Below are 21,781 nucleotides of genomic sequence, written 5' to 3'. Positions count from 1 at the left end.
AACATAGTTTTTTAAAAACTACAAATATTTGCATTTGTATAAGACCTGATTAAAACAGTAATTCAAGTAGTACGGAACACAAGAAGAACATAGTTATACAAAATGCACATGCTTCACCTGGTACTTCCATTTTCTGCATGGTGCCTTTTTAGGATGCATGAAAGGATGCCCATCCCCTATGTGGTTCATCCTTCCCTTGGACTTTTTCTTCTGTAGCTTCTCCTTCAGCCTTCCTCTTGGGCTTGGTGGTTTCAGAAGGGGTGGGATGCAGCATGAGGGGTAACCACAGTGGTGGTCTAAGTGTTGCTATTGCTTCCTCTCTCATACCCATGCTGCTCCCAAGCCATTTTGCCTTAAAATTAGTTACATGCATGTTCTTTGGAATCTGCAATACTCTATAGAAAATGTTTAAATTTTGTTTTAAAAAATAACTGAAAAAAAGTGTTGATGATATTCTATTTGCTCTAGATAACCACCAGGAAGCACCCTGGAACCTGAGAGTCTGCACCTGGGTTTGAGTGGTAGTGGCTAACCAGAGGGGAAGGTAAGCAGACAGGCATGAGAGCACTGAGTTCCCCTGAGAATGGAAGATTTCAAAGTCTTCTGAAGAGTGAAAAGTGGACTTAGAATGTGCATCATGACACAGTACAGAGTGTGTGCCAGCTGAATTTGGAAACATCTGCCTCAGGGCACTGGGAGCAGATCACAGGTCAAATAGCACTTATTTTCAGCAGAAAAACATCTTTTGTTGTCCTATTGAAATGTTAATTTAAATGCTTTATAGGTAATTTATAAATTTATTGTGGTTTTATATTTGTATAACAGCTGTAAATAGGTAGGCTTATGTTTATAGACATTTAAACAAGAATGTGTGGTGGGTTAATATTCTGATTAGCCCATGTATAGTTGTCCTGAATATTCCTTTTTATACAGGTACCTGTTATCATTTAAATGAAAATCTGAGGCTTCCTGCAGAAAACAGAATTATTTGGGGGCTTCTAACTTCCAAAATAGACTCTATAGGATCTGAACAACTCTGAACAATTGTCTTGAATTGTGAGAGCCTGACCTTTTTTTTTTTTTGGCCACACTCGCTGCGTGGCTTGCAGGATCTCAGTTCAGTTCCCCGACCAGGGATTGAACCCTGGCCACAGCAGTGAAAGTGCCGAATCCTAACTACTAGACCACCAGGAAAATCCCCTGGCTTTTTTTTTTTTTAAGTTGTAAATTTAAAAATTGTGCAAGGAAAAAAAAATTTTTTTAATAAAAATTGTTCAAGGAACACCAGTATACCCTTTATCTAGATTCCCCTACACTCAGCATTTTACCCTATTTCCTTGATCATTTCTGAACCTTTTACATACATCATAGTCCTTTGCCCTAAATACTTCAATGTGTATTTTCTTACGTAACCACAGTACAGTTATCAACCTTATGAATTTACGTTGATATAATACAACCATCCATATTTCAATTTTGTCAGTTTACTAAGAATGTCCTTTATAGAATTTTTTCCCTCTAGTACAGGATCCCATCTAGGGATAGGTATTGCATTTAAGTGTTGCAAAGGAACCTTCCCTACTGTGGGCAGACACTTTTAAGACCATTTAAATGTCCTGTTCCTCAAAATTCCCACTAAAGTTAGCATCCACTGGTGACTCTTGCCTGATCCAATCTTTATGACTGCCAAATTATGCTTTTCCAACACTAGCACATACTTATCAGTCGGCCCTCAGCATTCTACTGTAAGCAAGAGATCTTCTTTCTCCTCTGCTGGTATGGTGAGATAATAGAGGAAAAAAAATACATATATATATATCTCCGCCCCCAGGCGCATCTTTTGTTCTAATATTTGGTCTTTGACTCCTGTTCCTGACAGTTTCTATATCCCTCAGAATTTCCTGAGTTATAGCAGTGTCTTTTGGTCTAATGAAGTGACTCATGGTGGGCTCCTGGATAGGAGCTGTTCACCAGAAAGACAGAGCCATGATTGGACACTTGGGACTTTCATCCCCTCCTCCCCTCCCCCATTCTCCAAAGGGGAGAGGGGTTGGAAATGGAGTTAATGATTGATCCTGCTTCCATAAAAATCCCCTAAGTCCTGGTTTCAAAAAGTTTCCAGATCGGTGAACACAGCCATGTACTGGGAGGGTAACACATCCAGCTCCACGGGGACAGAACTTCGTGCTTGGGACCCTCCCGGACCTCGCCTTGTGTATCTCTTCATCTCGCTGCTCATCAGTATCCTTTATCATATCCTTTAATAAACTGATACATGTAAGTGTTTCTCTGAATTCTGTGAGCTGTTCTAGCAAATAATCGAAGCCAAGGGGGAGGAAGTCATGGAAACCTCTGATTTATAGCCAAGTCGGACAGAAATTGCGGGCAAGCTGAGGATCCAATTCTTGCGATTAGCATGTGAAGTGGGGTCAGTCTTACAGAACTAAGCCCTTAACCTGTGGGATCTGACACTAGCTATCTCCAGGTAGCTAGTGTCAGAATTAAGTTGTAGGACACCCAGCTGGTGTCACAGAATTGCTTGCAATGGGGAAAACTCCCACACATCTGGTGTAGGAAGTGATGTGAATGTGGTAGTAGTGTGACAGTAAAGAAGAAACACAGGAGGGGGACTTCCCTGGTGGTGCAGTGGTTAAGGATCCGCCTATCAATACAGGGCACACAGGTTCGAGCCCTGGTCCGGGAAGATCCCACATGCCGCGGAGCAACTAAGCCCGTGCGCCACATCGGACAGAAATTGCGGGCAAGCTGAGGATCCAATTCTTGCGATTAGCATGTGAAGTGGGGTCAGTCTTACAGAACTAAGCCCTTAACCTGTGGGATCTGACACTAGCTATCTCCAGGTAGCTAGTGTCAGAATTAAGTTGTAGGACACCCAGCTGGTGTCACAGAATTGCTTGCAATGGGGAAAACTCCCACACATCTGGTGTAGGAAGTGATGTGAATGTGGTAGTAGTGTGACAGTAAAGAAGAAACACAGGAGGGGGACTTCCCTGGTGGTGCAGTGGTTAAGGATCCGCCTATCAATACAGGGCACACAGGTTCGAGCCCTGGTCCGGGAAGATCCCACATGCCGCGGAGCAACTAAGCCCGTGCGCCACAACTACTGAGCCTGTGCTCTAGAGCCTGCGAGCCACAACTACTGAAGCCCACGTGCCTAGAGCCCGTGCTCTGCAACAAGAGAAGCCACCGCAATGAGAAGCCTGCGCACCGCAACCACGAGTAGCCCCCACTCGCTGCAACTAAAGAAAAGCCCATGCGCAGCAATGAAGACCCAACGCAGCCAAAAATAAATAAATAAAAAGTAAATAAATTTATTTTAAAAAAAAGCAACACAGGAGGAGTGTAAGTTTTTTCTTTACAGGTATAGACTTATTAATTCTATTTTTCTTTTCCTTTTTAAAATTTGTTTACAGTTCTCTTTTTCAGTGGTTTATAGTTCATTTAATTATTTTGATTCTCAGCTGGCTGGGCCCTCCCCCAGAGATTCTGATGTAATGTTCTGGGGGTACAGCTTGGGCACTAGGATTTTAAAAGCTTTCCAGGTAATTCCAATGTGCAGACAAGGCAAAAAACAAAAAACAAAAACAAAAATAGCCTTGCAATGTAAAACATAGAGACCAAGGCAAGCAAACAGAAAACAGCTGAAAGGAAACAGCGAAAACATACAGAGAAAAAAATTTTCAACCAAAAGTAGTCAGCAAATTTTCTCCCCAGAAAACAATTATGAAACTGGAAAAAAAGATTTTTTTTAAAGATTTAGGGCTCTGGAAATTGACCATAAGTAAATGAGAAATTGAGAAGCATTTATCCATGAAAAACTTCTGAACCCTGGTTAGAACAGTGAGAGTCTGTGGCATTCTTGTCTGAGGCTGCTAACATTCCCCCAGCTTGGTCAGCAAGCTAGCTGTCCCAGAATTGGGGAGGCTGCACAAACCAACAGCTTCACTGCCAGAGGGGGGCTCACTGAATCCGAAGCAAACCACAGTGAGATACTACTCTATATCTACTAAAATGGCTATTGGCGATGATGTGGAGAAACAAATCCTCCTACATGGGAAATGTAAAATCAGCAGCCAATTTGGAAAACAATTTAGTAGTGTCAAACAGTTAAACATAAACTTAGCATACAAGTCAGCAATTCTATTCCTATGTACTACTCAAATGGAAACTTGTCCATATGAAGACTTGTATACAGGGAGTTCCCTGGTGGTCCAGTAGTTAGAATTCGGCGCTTTCACTGCCCTGGCCCGGGGTTCAATCCCTGGAAGCTGCACGGCGTGGCCATGGATAAACAAAATGTATATCTATGCAATGTAATATTATTCAATAATGGAAAAAGAATCAATTCTTGATACGTGCTACAACATGAAGTGCAAAAACATTATGCTAAGTGAAAGAAGTCAGATAATGATTCCATTTATGTGAAATATCTAGAAAGGGAGATCAATAGTGGGAGAAAGCAGTTCTATGGTTGCCTTGGGTTGGTTGGGAGTTGACTACAAATAGGCACAAAGGAACTTTTTGGTGGTGGAGTTATTCTTTTTTTTAAAAAAAATTAATTAATTAGGCTGCATAGGGTATTAATTGCTGCACGCAGGCTTTCTCTAGTTGCAGCAAGCGGGGGCTACTTTTCGTTGTGGTGCACGGGCTTCTCAATGCAGTGGCTTCTCTTGTGGAGCACGGGCTCTAGGCGCGTGGGCTTCAGTAGTTGTGGCACACGGGCTCAGTAGTTGTGGCTCACGGGCTCTAGAGCACAGGCTCAGTAGTTGAGTTGCATGGGCTTAGTTGCTCCGCGGCATGTGGGATCTTCCCGGACCAGGGCTCCAACCTGTGTCCCCTGCATTGGCAGGCAGATTCTTAACCACTGTGCCACTAGGGAAGTCCGGTGGTGGAGTTATTCTAAAATTGGATTGTGGTAATGGTTGCACAATTCTATAAATTTACTAAAAATCAACGAATCATTCACTTACAGTGGGAAAACTTTATGGTATGTAAATTATATTTCAATAAAGTTAAATAAACTATGTGAGGGTAGAATAAAGATACTTTTACATGTGCAAGATTTCAAAAAAAATTACTACACAGTCTTTCTTGGGATAGATGTAACTATTAATTGAGGTAGTAAACCAAGAAAAAGTGAAAATGTTGGGTTTTAAGGGAAAAATAAAATATATGTCTATACAAAGAGTGGTACACCATGTCCATAGCAGTTGTATATCATATAGCCAAAAATTGAGAACAGCCCAGTTGTCTTATTACCTGGTTAATGGATAAACAAACTGTGGCATACTTGTACAATAGACTACTACTCAGCAATTAAAAGCAACAAATTACTGATACATTTTACAACACAGATGAGGATCTCAAAACAATATGAGTGAAATAAGCCAGATACAAAACACTATATACTATATAATTGCATTTATATTAAGCTCTAGAAATGACCAGTCTTTTCTATAGTAACAGAAAGCAGATCAATTTTTTGCCTGATGCTGGTGGTGGGGACGGAATGGGAATGGATATGAGGAAACTGTGGTATAAGAAAAAATACATTTGGTCTTTATTCTGGGTTCCTGGCACAGAGCTTCTAAAACCCTTGGCATTTCCTGAGTGATGAGAGCCTTTTGTTATTCATATCATTATGAATATCATATCATCATTCATGTCATTATGATGATGTCCCCTTCCAACAACACCTGAGTTTATGCTAATCAGGTGATTATTGCTGGGCCCCTTGATCAATTCAGGATAAGGGTGCTAGAGAAACCAAACCAAGTGATTTAGAGGAGTAGGATTTTCAGCTCCACTTCTGACCTTTAGGAAGGGGAGAGGGACTGGAGATTGAGTACAATCACCAATGGTCAACGATTTATCAATTGTGCCTACTAATGGAACCTCCATAAAAACTCCTAAATAATGGTGTTCAGAGAGCTTGCAGCTTGGTCAACACATGCAGGTGCTGGGAGGTTGCATGCCCAGAGAAAGTACAGAAGCTCTGCACATTCACACACATACACATCCATACCTTGCCCTATGCATTTTTCCATTTGTTCCTGAGTTGTAGCTTTTTTAGTAAACCTGTGATAGCAAGTAAAGCACTTTCCTGAGTTCTGTGAGTTATTCTCTTGAATTACTGAACCTGAAGGGGGGGTGTCATGGAACCCCCAAATTTGTAGCTGGTCAAGCAGACATGTGGGTAGCCTGTGCACCTCATTTGCAGCTGGGCATCTGATGTGGGGGCAGTCTTAGCCTCTAAACCTGTGGTGTCTGAGACTAACTGGGTAGTTAGTGTCAAAATTGAATTGAACTGACAGAAGTGGTGTCAGAAGAGAACTCATATTTGGTGTCGGGGAACTTCAGAGGAAAGTTATGGTGTAATGGAAATGTTCTGTATCTTCATTATGTAGTGGTTACATGGTATGTGCTGTACATTACCAAAATTATGGAACTATACAATAAAGTTGAATTTTTAAAATGTGGGATCTAGGAGTTGAGGAAACAGGAGATCTGAACCCAGGAGGAGGTACAAGGAGGTCCAGTGACAGTGGCTGAAGAGCAGTCTGTTAACTGAAAAAAAATAATTGCACAACCTAAAAGTTGAGAATTATGTTTTATTTGGTGGGCTTGCTGAGGACTTAAGCCCAGGGGATAGCCTCTCAGATAGCTCAGAGGGACTGCTCCAAAGAGGTAAGGTAGGAGTCAAGATATATAGGGGGTTTTGCAACAAAAACCAGGTAGTCGGAACATCAAAAGATTACTTTTTAAAAAAAATTTATTTTATTTATTTATTTTTGGCTGTGTTGGATCTTCATTGCTGTGCATGGGCTTTCTCTAGTCACAGTGAGTGGGGGCTACTCTTCATTGCAGTGCTCAGGCTTCTCACTGCGGTGGCTTCTCTTGTTGGGGAGAATGGGCTCCAGGCTTGCGGTGGAAGCCCTATGGTGGATTTTTAATATATATTCTATCTTTTTTGAAAACTAAGCACAAAAGCAGAAATTTGATTACTTATTGAAAAAATAACATACGCATTATAAAAATATCTCCTTTCCATATCCAAAGTCTTAGCCACCTCTTGGGCATCAACCACTCTTAGCAGTTTCTCCTGCATCTTTCCAGAAAGCTTGTTTGTCCAAGCTCATATCCATGAGAATATAGCTCCCTTTGCAACATGAAAGGAAACATACTTTTCTCAGTGCTTTTTCACATAACACTAAATCTTGGCAATCATATCTATATACATATGTGTTCACCGAATGCTTTCCAATGCAGAACCATTATATGGATGAGCTATATTTTATTTAACCAGTTCTCTATGATGGTGGTTAGGTTGTTTCTAGGATTTGGATACTACAAACAATGCTGCAATGCACATCATTGTGTGTATAAATATACATTTTTTTTTTTTTTTTTTTTTTTTTTTGCGGTACGCGGGCCTCTCACTGTTGTGGCCTCTCCCGTTGCGGAGCACAGGCTCCGGACGCACAGGCTCAGCGGCCATGGTTCAGGACCTAGCCTCTCCTTGGCATGTGGGATCTTCCCAGACCGGGGCATGAACCCGTGTCCCCTGCATCGGCAGGCAGACTCTCAACCACTGTGCCACCAGGGAAGCCCGTGTGTATTTTTAAACACAAGTACATCATGTGAATATTCTATCAAACCTAGATATAGATACAGATATATTCCCAGGAGTAGAATTGCTGGGCCAAAGCATATGTGCATTTTTATTTTATTTTTATTTATTTTTTAAAGCTTTTTTTTTAATTTATTCATTTTGGTTGCTCTGGGTCTTAGTTGCAGCACGCAGGATCTTCGTTGCAGCATACAGGATCTTTAGTTGCAGCATGCAGGCTTCTTAGTTGCAGCATTTGAACTATTAGTTGCAACACACAAACTCTTAGTTGTGGCATGCATGCATGTGGGATCTAGTTCCCCGGCCAGGGATCGAACCCAGGCCCCTGGCATTGGGAGCGCAGAGTCTTACTCACTGGACCACCAGGGAAGTTCCCATATGTGCATTTTTAAATGAATATAAATAATTTATTTTGAAAATCATCTTGCAGATTATAAGGTCAAAATACATTCAACCCAATCTCCCACACGTTCGACATCTAATTATAAAATGATTATTTCTTTTAAAGAAATACTCCAATACCTCAAAGTACCTTTTGCATTATCAAGAAAAGATCTTATGCCTTTTTCCAACTGGAACCATGGTGGGTGTAGAAGAGAAGGAAAAGCCTTAAGAAACAAGTGGAGGGATTTTACAGAGCCTGAGATCGAGTGCCTGAGAAAGAAGTTTGCCCAAAAGATGCTTCAAAAGGCAAGGAAGAAGCTTATCTATGAAAAAGCTAATCACTGTCACAAGGAATATAGGCAGATAGAACTGAGATTCAGAAGGAAAGGATGACAAGAAAAGCGGGCAAGTTTGGTGTACCTGCTGGACCCAAATGGGCATTCCTCATCAGGATCGCCCACTGAAGATCTGAAAGGTGTTACAGCTTCTTCGTTTTCGCTGCATCTTCAACGGCACATTTGTTAAGCTCAGCAAGGCTTCAGTTAAGACTTGAGGAATGTGGAACCACATATTTCATGGGGGTACCTGAACCTGAAGTCAGAAAATGAATGCATCTACAATTATTGTTATGGCAAAATCAACAAGAAGAGAATTGCCCTGACAGATAACACTTTGCTCCATCCCTCGGTAAATATGGCATCATCTACATGGAGGATCTAATTTGAAGGGCTTCCTGTGGCCCTTCAAATTACCTTCTCCAGGAGCCCAGATCAACAGATCTAACAGTCTTATTAGACGGATGAACTGAGGTGTGTTTACCATGATTATTTTTGTAATCTGGTCAGTTAATAAACAGTGACTGATTTCAGACTATAAACAAATTAAAAACTCATTCTGCAGGGATTTGTCCTCAACTTCTTTTTAAGAACATTATGCTTTAGCAGAAAAACCCCTAGAATTCCAAGATTCTTGGCAGGACCTACAGTCCTGCTCTGTCTTGGGCCCAGACCCAGGATTCCCAGGATCAGCTAAACCTGAATTCCCTTTTTTTTAGGGGCTCTATACTTTACCACCAGTCACTCAGGCTCATACTCTCATCGTTGCCTTTGGTTCTTCTCTTTCCCTAGCCTCCTGAATCCAGTGGAGCATTCTTCAGCATCAACATTTAATGCTTTTGTTCCTATACACCCTGTCATTCCCTAATTCTGCCCTTTAATCAACTTCAAGAAGTGGCTTCCTAACCAGCCTCATAGTGGCGGCATGCGGGCTTCTCCATGCGGTGGCTCCTCTTGTTGCAGAGCACGGGCTGTAGGCACACGGGCTTCAGTAGTTGTGGTACGCAGGCTTAGTTGCTCCTCGGCATATGGGATCTTCCCGGACCAGGGATCAAACCTGTGTCCCCTGCATTGGCAGGCAGATTCTTATCCACTGCTCCCTGGAATAATATTAAAATAATGCTTCCCTAGGGAATTCCCTGGCGGTCCAGTGGTTAGGACTCGGCTTTTTCACTGCTGGGGCAGGTTTGATCCTTGGTTGGGGAACTAGGATCCTGCATACCACGTGGTGTGACCAAAAAAAAAAAAAAAAAAAGCTTCCCTAAATATCTAAATCATAACCCAAACCTAGAATTTAAACTATCTCTCTACAGACTCCTTGGCTAGGTCCTAACCCAACTCTGGAGCTGACCGAGCTCCTATTACTTTCTTGAACACCTTTCTCCAGCCAAAATACTCTCATACATGGTGTCCCCAAACACAATACCCACTTCCCTGCCTTTGCATATGCCATTCCCTCATCCAAAGAAGCCTTTCTCCAAGTCTCCACCTATAGAAATCCTGCATATCCTACCAGGCCCAGCTCAAGTCTTACCTATTTCCCTGTCCATTCTAGATGAAAGCAGTTCCTCCCAACTCAAAATCCCATTAAATTCTCTTCAGTACCACCATGTTTTAGCAGTTACCTTTGCTGCAGTAGCTCTTTTGGTCACATACAGTTCCTGTAACTACATTTTAAGCTCATTGTTTGGAACCTGTGACATCCAGAACATCATTTTGCCTCGAATATCCACTTCCCCACGTAAAAAGGAAGCAAATGCTCTTAACACAAATTTGGGGGATGAGAGTTGGAGAATACTAAACTCATGCAAACACCAAACTCTTGACTTCTCATTTTCCCTTTCAGATGGCAGGAGGGAATAAAGCTGGCTCCTGGGGTAGTTGATACACCTACTGAGTCTAGTTTTTCCCTGCCTAGCATTCAGCCTTTGGGTATCCAAACAAATGGAAGACAGAGACCAGGACCTATAAAGGTCTAGAAAAACCATAGACCACTTCCATTTTCTGAGGTTCTCAGTATACTGAAAACTGAAGATGTGCTAAAAGTCAGTTACAAAAATTGTGGTGTGTTTGAAATTTTTCCATTGCACCATCCTTTTCTTTCAATCCTGTTGTCAGTGTGTCTTTGTGCCCTCTTTGTCTAATGTTACTTAAGGAAACATCACAAATTGAAAGATGAAATAACCTTGGAGGGTAGTGTTCTGGACTGTATTTGATGTTGGGTAACAGGGTGGCCTCAGGCTGCTGGGCCCAGAGCAGTGACTCTGCAGGAACGGTGGCGCCTGGTTACACAGCGTGGTGCAGTCGACCTCAGGCCTGACTTAAGGAGCCGTGACGGGTTCCGTCAGCGCCGCGCACTCGCTGGATTGGGGACCAGGCCCTTCCCGATATCTCACCGGACTTCCCACCCCTTCTTGCCAGCTGCCATTTGCCCCTCCAGAGAAAGAAACGGGATGCCAGACCCCAAGACCCGGGTCCAGGCCCAGGAGGGGTCGGAACCACAGAGACCGGGATGCAATGCCGGGCAGCGGGCCCAGTAAGGAACGAAAGCAACACAGCGCGGGAGCGCGGGAACGCCGGCCCAGCTGGCCCGGCAGGCTCCGCCGGCCCCGCCTCAGGGCGCGCGCCCTGGGCGGTACTCCATTCCGCCGCAGCCCGACCCCTTCCCTCCCGCCCAACCAACGGCCACTTCCTGCCTCACTCCCAGCCAATCCCCACTCTCCACGAAGAATAGCCCTAGGGGGCGTATGGGAAAGTGAAGAGAGCGATGGTCTCATCGACCAACCGAATCTTGGAGCTTGCGCGGGGGGGCGGGATTTAGCGCTGGCCGCAGCTACTCAGGAGCGAGGGGCGGACGCAGGGCCGGGCTTCGTGCAGTGGGGCTCGCTCGCGCGGCGGTCGCGGTAGTCAAGGCCTCTTGGTTCAGCGGCACGTGACGGTTGTGCTGCCTCAGCCGCTGTCTTTACTGCAGCGCGGGGCCGGGTGTGCGGGCGGGAGGAGACGAGGCGCCGCCAGCGGTCCCCCTGAGGCTCGAGGTGAGACGGGAGGCCTGCTTGTGTTCTCGGGCCTGTGAGGACCCCTGGGGGCCTGGGTACGCGGCGCCGCGGCCGAGGGCCCGAGGAGCCGGGCGTGGCCGGGCCCGAGGGGTCCGGCTGGGTTTCGAGAGCTCAGGCCCAGGCGGACGCTCGGGCCATGAAGGGCGAGGCCCGAACCTGGGCCGCCTGAGTTGGGTAGCCAGGCCCAAGCCGCGCCAGCGGGGTCGGGAGGCGTGGCAGGTGCTCTAGAGCCTCTCTTGACCTCTGGGAAAGCTAACTTCTCCTTCTGGCTTTGCTTCTAGGGCTTTCTTAAGCCTGTTGTTGGCTGCTTGTGAAGCTGCGAGGTGTTCTGGTGTAACCGGGTAAAGGTCTAGAATAGGACCGGGCCTAGTCGGTATCCCTAGTAGTGGGGAAGGGTGATAGTGGGCCGAAAGAGAATGTTTAGGATTAGCATTACAGGTTCAGTATTTGAAAATTAAAACCACAAAGTGAAGACTGGACTCTAGTAGCCTGACGAGTATGGAGAATGTGCTAGAACACGCAGTGGTTGAAAAATTTCAGTCCTAACATTTACATCTATTCGGGGATGGGGAGTAAGTAAACTAGTAAATTCACAGGATTTATAAAGCAGGAAAGCTCCCAAAAGCTCTCTGTGGGCAGGTTGTTTTATAGTGGAGGAAACTGAGGCCCAGGTCTCTGAATGATTGGCTCAAGGTCATGCGATTAATTTTATGATCACGTTGGAATTACTGTTGAGGCAGATTTGGTGTAGTTGTTAAGGCTAAGCCCTGATTCAAGTCCTTCATCAGCAATTTGTTGCTATGTGAACTTGGACGGTTTACTTCCCCTTTGTGCCCCAGTTCTCTCCAAATAATGGGTATAATACCTGGTGGAGTTGTTAGAATTAAATTGTGTATAAAAAAGGACTTTAACTGCTTGATAAACGATTGAAATAAATTGTTATGGTCTGAATGATGTTGGTCCACTACACCAGCATCCTACTTTTTGAGTTGGTTAAGCCCTGGGACCTAAAGTCACATTTATGGAGATAGAGGAAGAAACTGATTTAGTGGATTAACTGCTGGGCATGACACAAGTGAATCCTGGCTGAAGGAAGTTAAACTGAGCTGGATATTAAAAGGTTGGGAGGACAAAGGTGAGCCACAGTTAGGCTCTTTACCTCTAATTTAGGAAATGGAACATTTTGCTTAATTTTTTAATAAGTAGAGTTGGTGGGTTGGGAGGATTTGATTTGTTTTGGTTTAGTTTCTTTTAAGGGAGGAACTGTATTGATCTTAAAATCATTCTGTATCTCAGTCTTTTGACAGTGCTGTTTAAGGGCCATGAATAAAATCACTGCTGAATTATACATTTGCTATAGTTAGAGCAGAGGTAAAAGATGGTGTGGGGAGTTCTGTGCACCACCCAGGGTACACAAGCAAATAAGCGGGGGAACTGGATTATGAGATGGCCAGAATGAACTTTGTATTGGAGTAAATGTGTCGCACAACAAACAGATTTTCTGACCTATCTGATAATGGGTGTTAGCATCCCTCCCTACCTTACTATCTTAACTCAGCAGTTTCAACTAGCACATTATCTTTCAAGGACCTCGAGGGGTAAACGTTTTGACGGAAGTTGTTGCTGCAGTTTTGGCAATCATGCTCTTGCATCCTTTCAGTTACAGAGTTCACTTTGCCCTGAGAGATAGCTTAAGGGGATGAAGTGACAGTTGGTAAGCATAAATGCAGGCTCAAGAGACTTGAATTCCAGGCCCAGCATGGTAACTAGCTTAATGAACTACATTGGTTTCCACCTCCTTAAAATGGGAATGAAGAGTACCCTGGATACCTTACCAGGAGGGACAAATAAGATGGTGAACGTGAAATTACTTTGAATGGCATAGTGAACTGTGCAAATAGAAGAATTGGCAGCTCATAACAACTCCTAGGAAATAATAAAAGTGCCTGAACATAGTTATAACCTATATAGCTTACCGTAGAACTTTGTCAGTAGAGTGCATGTTGAATGCTTTGTTAACTAAAACAGATGTGCCTTTAAATTAAGCTTAACTGTGCGCTGTGAAAATTATTTGGAGAATTTCGTTTTTTAAATAATTTAGAATCTTCAGCAATGTTTTGCGTATCCACATCTTAAACCTACTTAGTTTATAGGAGAAAAGAAAGTGCTATGGAAAAATAGATTTTAATGTTCCTGTCAGTGAAAAGCAAAATTCAAAACTGTAAACTAGGCAGTAGTATATATCTGTTTTTAAGTGGATGATCATTTACAATAAAGACCACTTTGAATTTTATGTACTTTTTCCCCCCCTTTAAGTGCTTCTATATTTTGACTAGATGCACATGTAGTAATATCAGAGGGACAGAAAGTAGTAGTATTAAAATGGTTATCTGCGACTGGAATCAAATTCCTTTTAAGTGGTTCCTTTTCAATCTAAGACTTCAAATTTCTTATTGCCTTAAAACTCAGCGTTTTAGAACCATCAAAACTTAATGGTGTCACTAGGCAATACCTAGTAATAGTAGAAATCACTGCTAATGTTGCATTTACTGTAAGCCAAGTACTGACATAAACACTTAACATGCATTTTATTTATATAACAATCCTAAGAAGTACATAGTGTTGTTATTCTCATTTTAGAGATGAAGAAACTGAGGCCCTGAAATTATTAAGTAGCCGATTAGGGATTGTGACTTCTGAGTTCCTGCTCATAACACTATTCTATGTTCTACGCCTAACTGTGACCTTGGACAGCTTATGTAACTTCTCTTAGCCTTAGTTTTGTCGTGTGTCACATGGGGATGATAGAACTTCCTGGGGTTCTTCTGAGGGTTAAATTAGACAACCTAAGGTAAGACTTAACATTTTTAAAGGGTATATTGGGACTTCCGTGGTGGTCCATTGATTAAGACTCTGCTCCAAATGCAGGGAGCCCGGGTTTGATCCCTGGTCAGGGAACTAGATCCCACATGCATGCCGCAACTAAAAGATCCCTCATGCCGCAGCGAAGATTCTGCGTGCTGCAACTAAGACCTGGCGCAGCCAAAATAAATAAATAAATAAATACATTAAAAAAAATAAAAGGGTATATTAATAGATGAATGGATAGCCTACATGAAAGAAAGACTGCCTCATTTTTTATTACTGCCTTTTAAAAAAAATTCACTTTTGGGAATTCCCTGGCAGTCCAGTGGTTAGGACTTTCAGCTATGCCTCTTTTTCTGTTCTTCTTTCTAATTTCTCATGGATCAAAGGAATTAGAGGTGAAATTTCCTAACTACTTTTAAGAGGTAAAATTCCACAAAGGAAAGCCCTGAACCAAATGGTTTTAACACCAATCCTTCACAAACCCTTCTAAAAAATAGAAGAGGGAGCACTTCCCAACTCATTCTATGAAGCCAATATTACCATGATACCAAAACCAGACAGACTTCACAGGAAAAGAAAACCATAGAACAGTATCCCTTAAGAAAATAGATGCAAAAATCCTCAAAATGCTAGCAAATGGGATCCAGCAACATATAGAATTATAGGGCTTCCCTGGTGGCACAGTGGTTAAGAATCTGCCTGCCAATGCAGGGGACACGGGTTCGAGCCCTGGTGTGGGAGGATCCCACATGCCGTGGAGCAACTAAGCCTGTGCGCCACAACTACTGAGCCTGAGTGCCACAGCTGCTGAAGCCCGAGCACCTAGAGCCTGTGCTCTGCAACGAGAAGCCACAGCAATGAGAAGCCTGCGCACTGCAACAAAGAGTAGCCTCCACTTGCCACAGCTAGAGAAAGTCCGCGTGCAGCAACGAAGACCCAGTGCAGCCAAAAGTAAATAAATAAAATTTAAAAATTAAAAAAAAAAATACACACCGCAACCAAGTGGGATTTATCCCAGAAATGTAAGGTTGGTTCACCAAACTATAATAAAGAATGTAATATACTGCATTAATAAAGGACAAAAACCGCATGATCATTGCAGTCGATAAAGTGCAACACCCTTTCATGATAGAAGCACTCAACAAACTAGGAATAGAAAGGAACTTCCTCAGCCCTCTTGAGACAAATAATCCCTTCTGTGGGATTCCTTCTGTTCCTCTTTATAATTTCTCATGGATTAAAGGAATTAGAGGTGAAATTTCCTAACTACTTTTAAGAAACAAAGTCTTACAAAGAAAAGCCCAGAACCAAATGGCTTCACTGGTGAATTCTACCAAATACTTAGGGAAGAATTAACGCTAGTCCTTCACAAACTCTTCCAAAAATACAAGAGAGAACACTTTCCAACTCATTCTATGAGGCCAATATTACCCTGATACCAAAACCAGACAAAGACTTCATAAGAAAACCGTAGACCGATATATCTTTTAAGAAAATAGATGCAAAACTAGACTAACTTGAAAATATTAAAGTTTAAATTTAATTTAAAAATAATTTGAAAAAAAAAATAATAATTTGAGCCTCCCTTTGTTTTAAAGATTTTTTTTCTGAATGGACCCTTACTGAGCATAAAGATTCTGCCAATGAGAGGTGACAAATGTAATATTTCTTTAGTGTTTGCCCATTCCTAAAGTTGATCAATTTTGGATTTGTTAAAATTCAATACAGAATGTGTCTGTTTCCATTAAATAGAAAATTTTGTGTTCAGTTGAAGTCTCATGTACATTATTAAATGTGTATAGTAAAATAATACGGACTTTTTTTAGAATGTGTGTTGAGAACAGAATTATCATTAACCAAAAATAAGTTAAATTTGGGAGAATTCATAAAGAAAATTGGTGGAAGAGCAGGAAAAAAGAAAATCACAGATAAATAGGGATATTTCCCTGTCCAAATGCTATAATTATATATACACCGTTGCAAGGAAGAGTTAAAGACGAAATCATAGAATATAATCAGAGGAAAGCTAGTGTTTCTTGTTACATAAAATCATTCAGCTTTGTTGAAATATAGGAGGTGTACGGGCACAGTTAACACCTTTTGGCCCATTCTGGGAATTGAAAATGTATTCACTGTGGTTGTACTAATTTTGTATCAAAGAATAAACCATTTGGGAACTCCTATGAAGTACTGGACTCTGATAGACTTTGTATTATCTTTTTATATTTTCACAGCAAGCCTTCGAGCCACTAATACTACTAGCTACATTATAAAATAGGGAAAAAAGACTCATGGAAATTCAGTAAGCTGACCAAGGCCACAAAGAGGATCAGGAAAGTCTAGAACCCAGCTTTCTCTGACTTGACAGTTTACACCATCACATACACCATACTGCCTTTTGTATAAGGAGTTCATTTTCTGAATCATTAGTTTTTAAAATAGAAAACTTCCATCTCTAGAATTCAAGATAAATTCACTCTTTGAAAAGTTAAAAGAGTGAACTGAAACATTAAAAATGAGTAGATTAGTTTCTCTTGAAGAATCCTTCTGACTCAGATTTTGAGAACTGGGTTTTTTGCTCTGTCCTTGGGAAACTGAGAAGCAAGTCAGAAGTCATTTATATTATTTATAAATATATATTACAAGTGTGCATATGTTTAGCTCCTGTTTTCTTGGCTTTGTGTACATTTGTCTATGTGATCCCAGAGGGTAGAGCTTCTCTGACTTGGATATAGGTTGATAATTATATTTTATTATTAAAAACAAAACACTTATTAATTGGAAGGAAGGGAGTAAGAGGTTCATATTTCTAATACAACTCATTTCTGAGTCTTCCTCTGTACTTCTGTGCTTTAGAATTTAAAGCTGTTTTCTAGACAACTTTGATCAAGTCTAAAGAACCATCTATACTGATCCAGTAATAAATTTTTTAAAAGAAGCTTTTAATTTTGAAATAATTATAGACCCACGGAAAGTTGCAAAATAGTACAGAGAGGTCTCTTGTACCCATCACCCAGCTTCCCCCAATAGTATAGATAGATAACTATTGTAAAATATCAAAACTAGGAAAAAATTGCACTGGTACAGTCTATAGACCTTATTCAGATTTCTCTAGGTTTTATATGCCCTTGTGTGTACATAGTTATGTGCAATTTTATCATGACACTAATTCATTTTTGAAATTTTTACTTGTTTGACTTTTTTTTAATATAAGGAAAATACTCAAGCTAGAGCGTTAAGTAGTACTAACATACCTATGCACATTTTTTTCCTAGTTAGATAAAAGGTTATGAGTTTATTTTGGTATTATCCCCCCAAAACCCCCAACATTTGATTAATAGAACTAATACTACAGAATATTCATAAACTCTGAAAACATGGGCAAATACTTTTTATGTTTCCAGATTTTAAGGACACCCTATATAGATTGATCCTGAAGGTCAGAGACTTTTTTTTTTTTTTAATCCTTAGTAACTAGTTGACACTCATGGAATTGACCACTATCAGCAAACATTCATTTAGTTTCTAACATGTGCTGGGTTTTCTGATGGGCATCAGATATATTCTCCTTTAACCCTTTGTAACACAGAATTCCGACAGTTCAGTCTTGTGACTGCCAGAAAACAGTCTTGAACTTTGCCACCCAGCATTTATTAAAAGTCCAGTTGAGAGAATTCACTGGTGGTCCAGTGGTTAGGACTCTGCTTTCACTGCTGGGGCCTGGGTTCGATCCCTGGTGGGGAAACAAAGGTCCTGCAAGCTGTGCAGTGCGGCCAAAAAAAAAAAAAGATAAAGTCCAGTTGAGAGATTTATTGATGAGTATTTGAAGGAAGTGCAGTCTGTTCACTTCTCTAGAACCTAGAAATTGTAAGTTTTATTTGTAGATCAAGTTCTGGATTAACAGAAATCAGAACTTGGACTATATAGTGTTGGCCCTCATAGTATTGGTTTTATTGACTTAGGCTTTGCTCTAGTTAAAAACTCAAATTTACATATAACTTAAGGTATTTTAAAGAAAAGTTCACTTCAGTAGACTCATAAATATTAAAAGATTTTCTTGTTCGTGGTTTTGATTTTTAATTGCTGGCTCTTCTGGAGGTCTATGCCTGTAAGTAATTTGTAATTTGGCCAAGACAGGAATTTAAATGGGCCTACTGTGGGACAGTTTGTGGCATTAAGTAGCTTAGTCATGAGTTAGACATCCACCCAGCATTTGCACCCTAGCTCAAAAGGGGCACTGCTGTAGAGTAACGGTCTTGCAGTGATAAAAAAATTAGAGCGAGAAAATGGCTCTTGGAAGAAAACCAGGAAATGAAGTGCTCCAAGAAAATGATGGCTTTCAAGCAGAAAGTAAAATTATGGGAGAAACTGCTATAATGGCATTCAGGAATATGAGAAATCTTGTACTAGAAGAGCTAATGTAGCTTAGTGAGCATGAACTGTGAAGTAGAAGAGACTTAGAAAATGTAGTAAATGTTTATTTACTGCTGGAAAGTTACTCGGTTTAAAGGTACCTAATTTCTTTATTCACTTTTATTCCTGAGCATTCTGGATCTAGGAATCACTTGCTCTGTGGCTTTGGGCAAGTTGGGGGTGGGGGAGATGTGCTATTTGTTTTTTAAAAGCATAATTGCTTTGTTGAGCTACTTGTTACGTATTTCCTATTGATAATCCTAAAAATAGTGGGTGACAACAGAGAAATACGCTCTCTGCTTAGGAGTCTGTAAATGTTAAGACAAATGAAGAGGGTTTTCTTTTTTTAATATTTATTTATTTTTATTTGGTTGTGCCGGGTCTTATGTGCAGCAGGTGGGCTCCTTAGTTGTGGCATGCGAACTCTTAGTTGTGGCATGCATGTGGGATCTAGTTCCCTGATCAGGGATTGAACCTGGGCCCCCTGCATTGGGAGCATGGAGTCTTAACCAGTGTGCTACCAAGGAAGTCCCCAAATGAAGGGTTTTAAAGGGAGAAAAAAGCTTCTGAAATCTTTTTAGACACTAAAATGTGAAAAATTATTTTGTGTTTCTAAGACAAAACCAGTATAGAATTACCAAGTAAGGTATTGGGAGACAGGAGACTTGTCCTCTGATCCTGATTCTGCCAATAACTGGTTTTTGGCAAATCAATCACATTTGGTGCATAATAATGGAACATCTTTTTAAAAAAAATAAACTAATTTTTACAGAATAGTTTTGGATCTACAAAAAGATTATAAAGATAGTACAGAGTATTCCCATATAACCCATACCCAGTTTCTGCCATTATTAACAACATTAGTATAGTACGTTTATTATAATTAACGAACCAATATTGATAAATAATTACCAACTAAAGCCCATATTTAATTCAGATTTCCTTTGTTTTTACTTGCTGCCCTTTTACTGTTCCATGATACCACATCACATTTAGTCATCATGTCTCCTTAAGCTTCTCTTGGCTGTGACAGTTTTTTAGATTTTCTTTGTTTTTTGATGACCTTGACATATTTTGAGGACTACTGGTCAGATTATTTTGTAGCATGTCCCTCTATTGGGATTTCTTTGATGTTTTTCTCATGACGAGAGGGAATATGGATTTTTGGGAAGAAGACCACAGAGGTTAAAGTACTGTTTTCATCACATTTTATCAAGGGTACATACTATCAACATGACCTATTACTTTGGATGTTGACCTTAATCAGCTGGCTGAGGTAGTGTTTGCTAGGTTTCTCCACTGTAAAGTTTTTGTTTTTCCCCCTTTCCATACTGTGCTCTTTGGAAGGATATCAATATCACTATGTGTAGCCCACACGTAAGGAGTGGGGGGTTATGTTCCACCTCCTTGACATTGGAGTATCTACATCTGTTACTTGGAATATTTCTTCATGGGAAATTTGTCTCTTCCTCATTTATTTATTTACTCAATAATATATTTGTATTGTGTAGATTCATGGGCATTTATTTTATAATTTGAGGTATAATCCAGTACCACTTATTTTGTTGCTTGTATTGTTCCAGCTTTGGCCATTGCTTTTTCTTGTGTTCCTTTGACATAGCCCCCATCACTGTGGGTGTTCTGTTTTTGTTTTGAACACTTCCCTTTCTGGCACCACAAGATGCTCCAGGCTCCTCTTGTATATTTCCTGCCCTAATCCTAGAGTCAGCCAAGGAACACTGTTTCCTTTTATTCCAGATGATATTGGAAACCAAGATCCTTGCTACTAGGTGTATTTATTGCTACTGGGGTGTAGCAGTTTCTTAGCTGACAGAGCAAGGAAATATATGTGTGTATACTAACTGGTATATATGCACATATCTATAAATACTTCTCTGTGTAACCCTCTGTATATTAAGATAAACATGAATTCATACTATAGTCTCTCGCCAATTACCATGAGGATTATTTTAGCCTCTTTCCCTTGCTTATCTGTAAAATTCACACACCCAACACTGAAAGTGGCTCCCACAATCCATTTATTTAGTTGTTAAATTTTGATATACATATATAGCAGTATTCGAATTCTTAACCTGTATATTCACGTGAAACAACTTACTCAACTTGAACAGTGCTTTTGTACAGTCTGGTTTTACAGACTCCACTCATTTCCAGAGTTACTTAGGTTGACATCTTTTCCCTCCATCCCATTCAGTGAGGTTGTTTTGTATGTTTGTAATACAGTTAGATTGTTTTGTCACATCCTGTGTGCCATCCTTGGATCACTCAACCTCTTCAGTGATTTTTTAAAAATTTTCATACATGGGGCTTCCCTGGTGGTGCAGTGGTTAAGGATCCACCTGCCAGTGCAGGGGACACAGGTTCAAGCCCTGGTCCGGGAAGATCCCACATGCCACCGAGCAACTAAGCCCATGTGCCACAACTGCTGAGCCTGTGCTCTAGAGCCTGCGAGCCGCAACTACTGAGCCTGCGTGTGACAACTACTGAAGCCCACACACCTAGGTCCCATGCTCCACACAAGAGAAGCCACCACAATGAGGAACCTCTGCACTGCAACAAAGAGTAAGCTCCCTCACCGCAACTAGAGAAAGCCTGCGTGCAGCAACGAAGACCCAATGTAGCCAAAAATAAATAAAATAAGTTTTTAAAAATATATTAAAAAATTGTTTTTCATACATGAAGATTCATTCTTCGTGCTATAAAGTTTTATGGGATTTGAAAGATGGATAGTGTCGTGTATCCATAATTATAGCATCATAACAGAATGGTTTCACTGCCTAAAAAAGTCCCCTGTGCTTACCTATTCAACCTGACCCCCTCCCCTAAACCTCTGACCACCACTGACTTTTTTTTTTTTTTTTTTGGTATCTAGAGTTTTGCCTTTTTCAGAATGTGATCTAATTGGAATTCTATAGCATGTCACCTTTTCAGACTGGCTTCTTTCACTTAGCAATAGGCATTAAAGATTCATCCAAGTCTTTTTTTGGCTTGATAGCTCATTTTTTTAAATTGAAGTATAGTTTATAGTTTATTTACAATGTTGTGTTAATTTC

General features: G+C 41.0%; 1 protein-coding gene and 1 pseudogene across 1 annotated transcript in view; both read left to right on the top strand.

Moving 5' to 3' along the window:
* The first annotated feature begins 8,209 nt into the window (after positions 1-8,209).
* LOC112413166 (60S ribosomal protein L7 pseudogene) lies at positions 8,210-8,760 on the top strand (annotated as a pseudogene).
* A 2,468-nt stretch (positions 8,761-11,228) lies between these two features.
* Positions 11,229-21,781, top strand: part of CANX (calnexin) — a 31,857-nt gene continuing 21,304 nt past the window's right edge. The window contains exon 1 of the mRNA XM_024764931.1: positions 11,229-11,405. The gene's annotated coding sequence lies outside the window, so the exon portion shown is untranslated. The remainder of the gene's footprint in view (positions 11,406-21,781) is intronic.

Source organism: Neophocaena asiaeorientalis, unplaced genomic scaffold (assembly GCF_003031525.2).
Source record: "Neophocaena asiaeorientalis asiaeorientalis breed wild unplaced genomic scaffold, Neophocaena_asiaeorientalis_V1.1 scaffold241, whole genome shotgun sequence".
Classification (NCBI taxonomy): Eukaryota; Metazoa; Chordata; class Mammalia; order Artiodactyla; family Phocoenidae; genus Neophocaena; species Neophocaena asiaeorientalis.
Note: the sequence above shows the minus strand (reverse complement) of the source record. Positions and strands in the feature narration are given on the sequence as shown.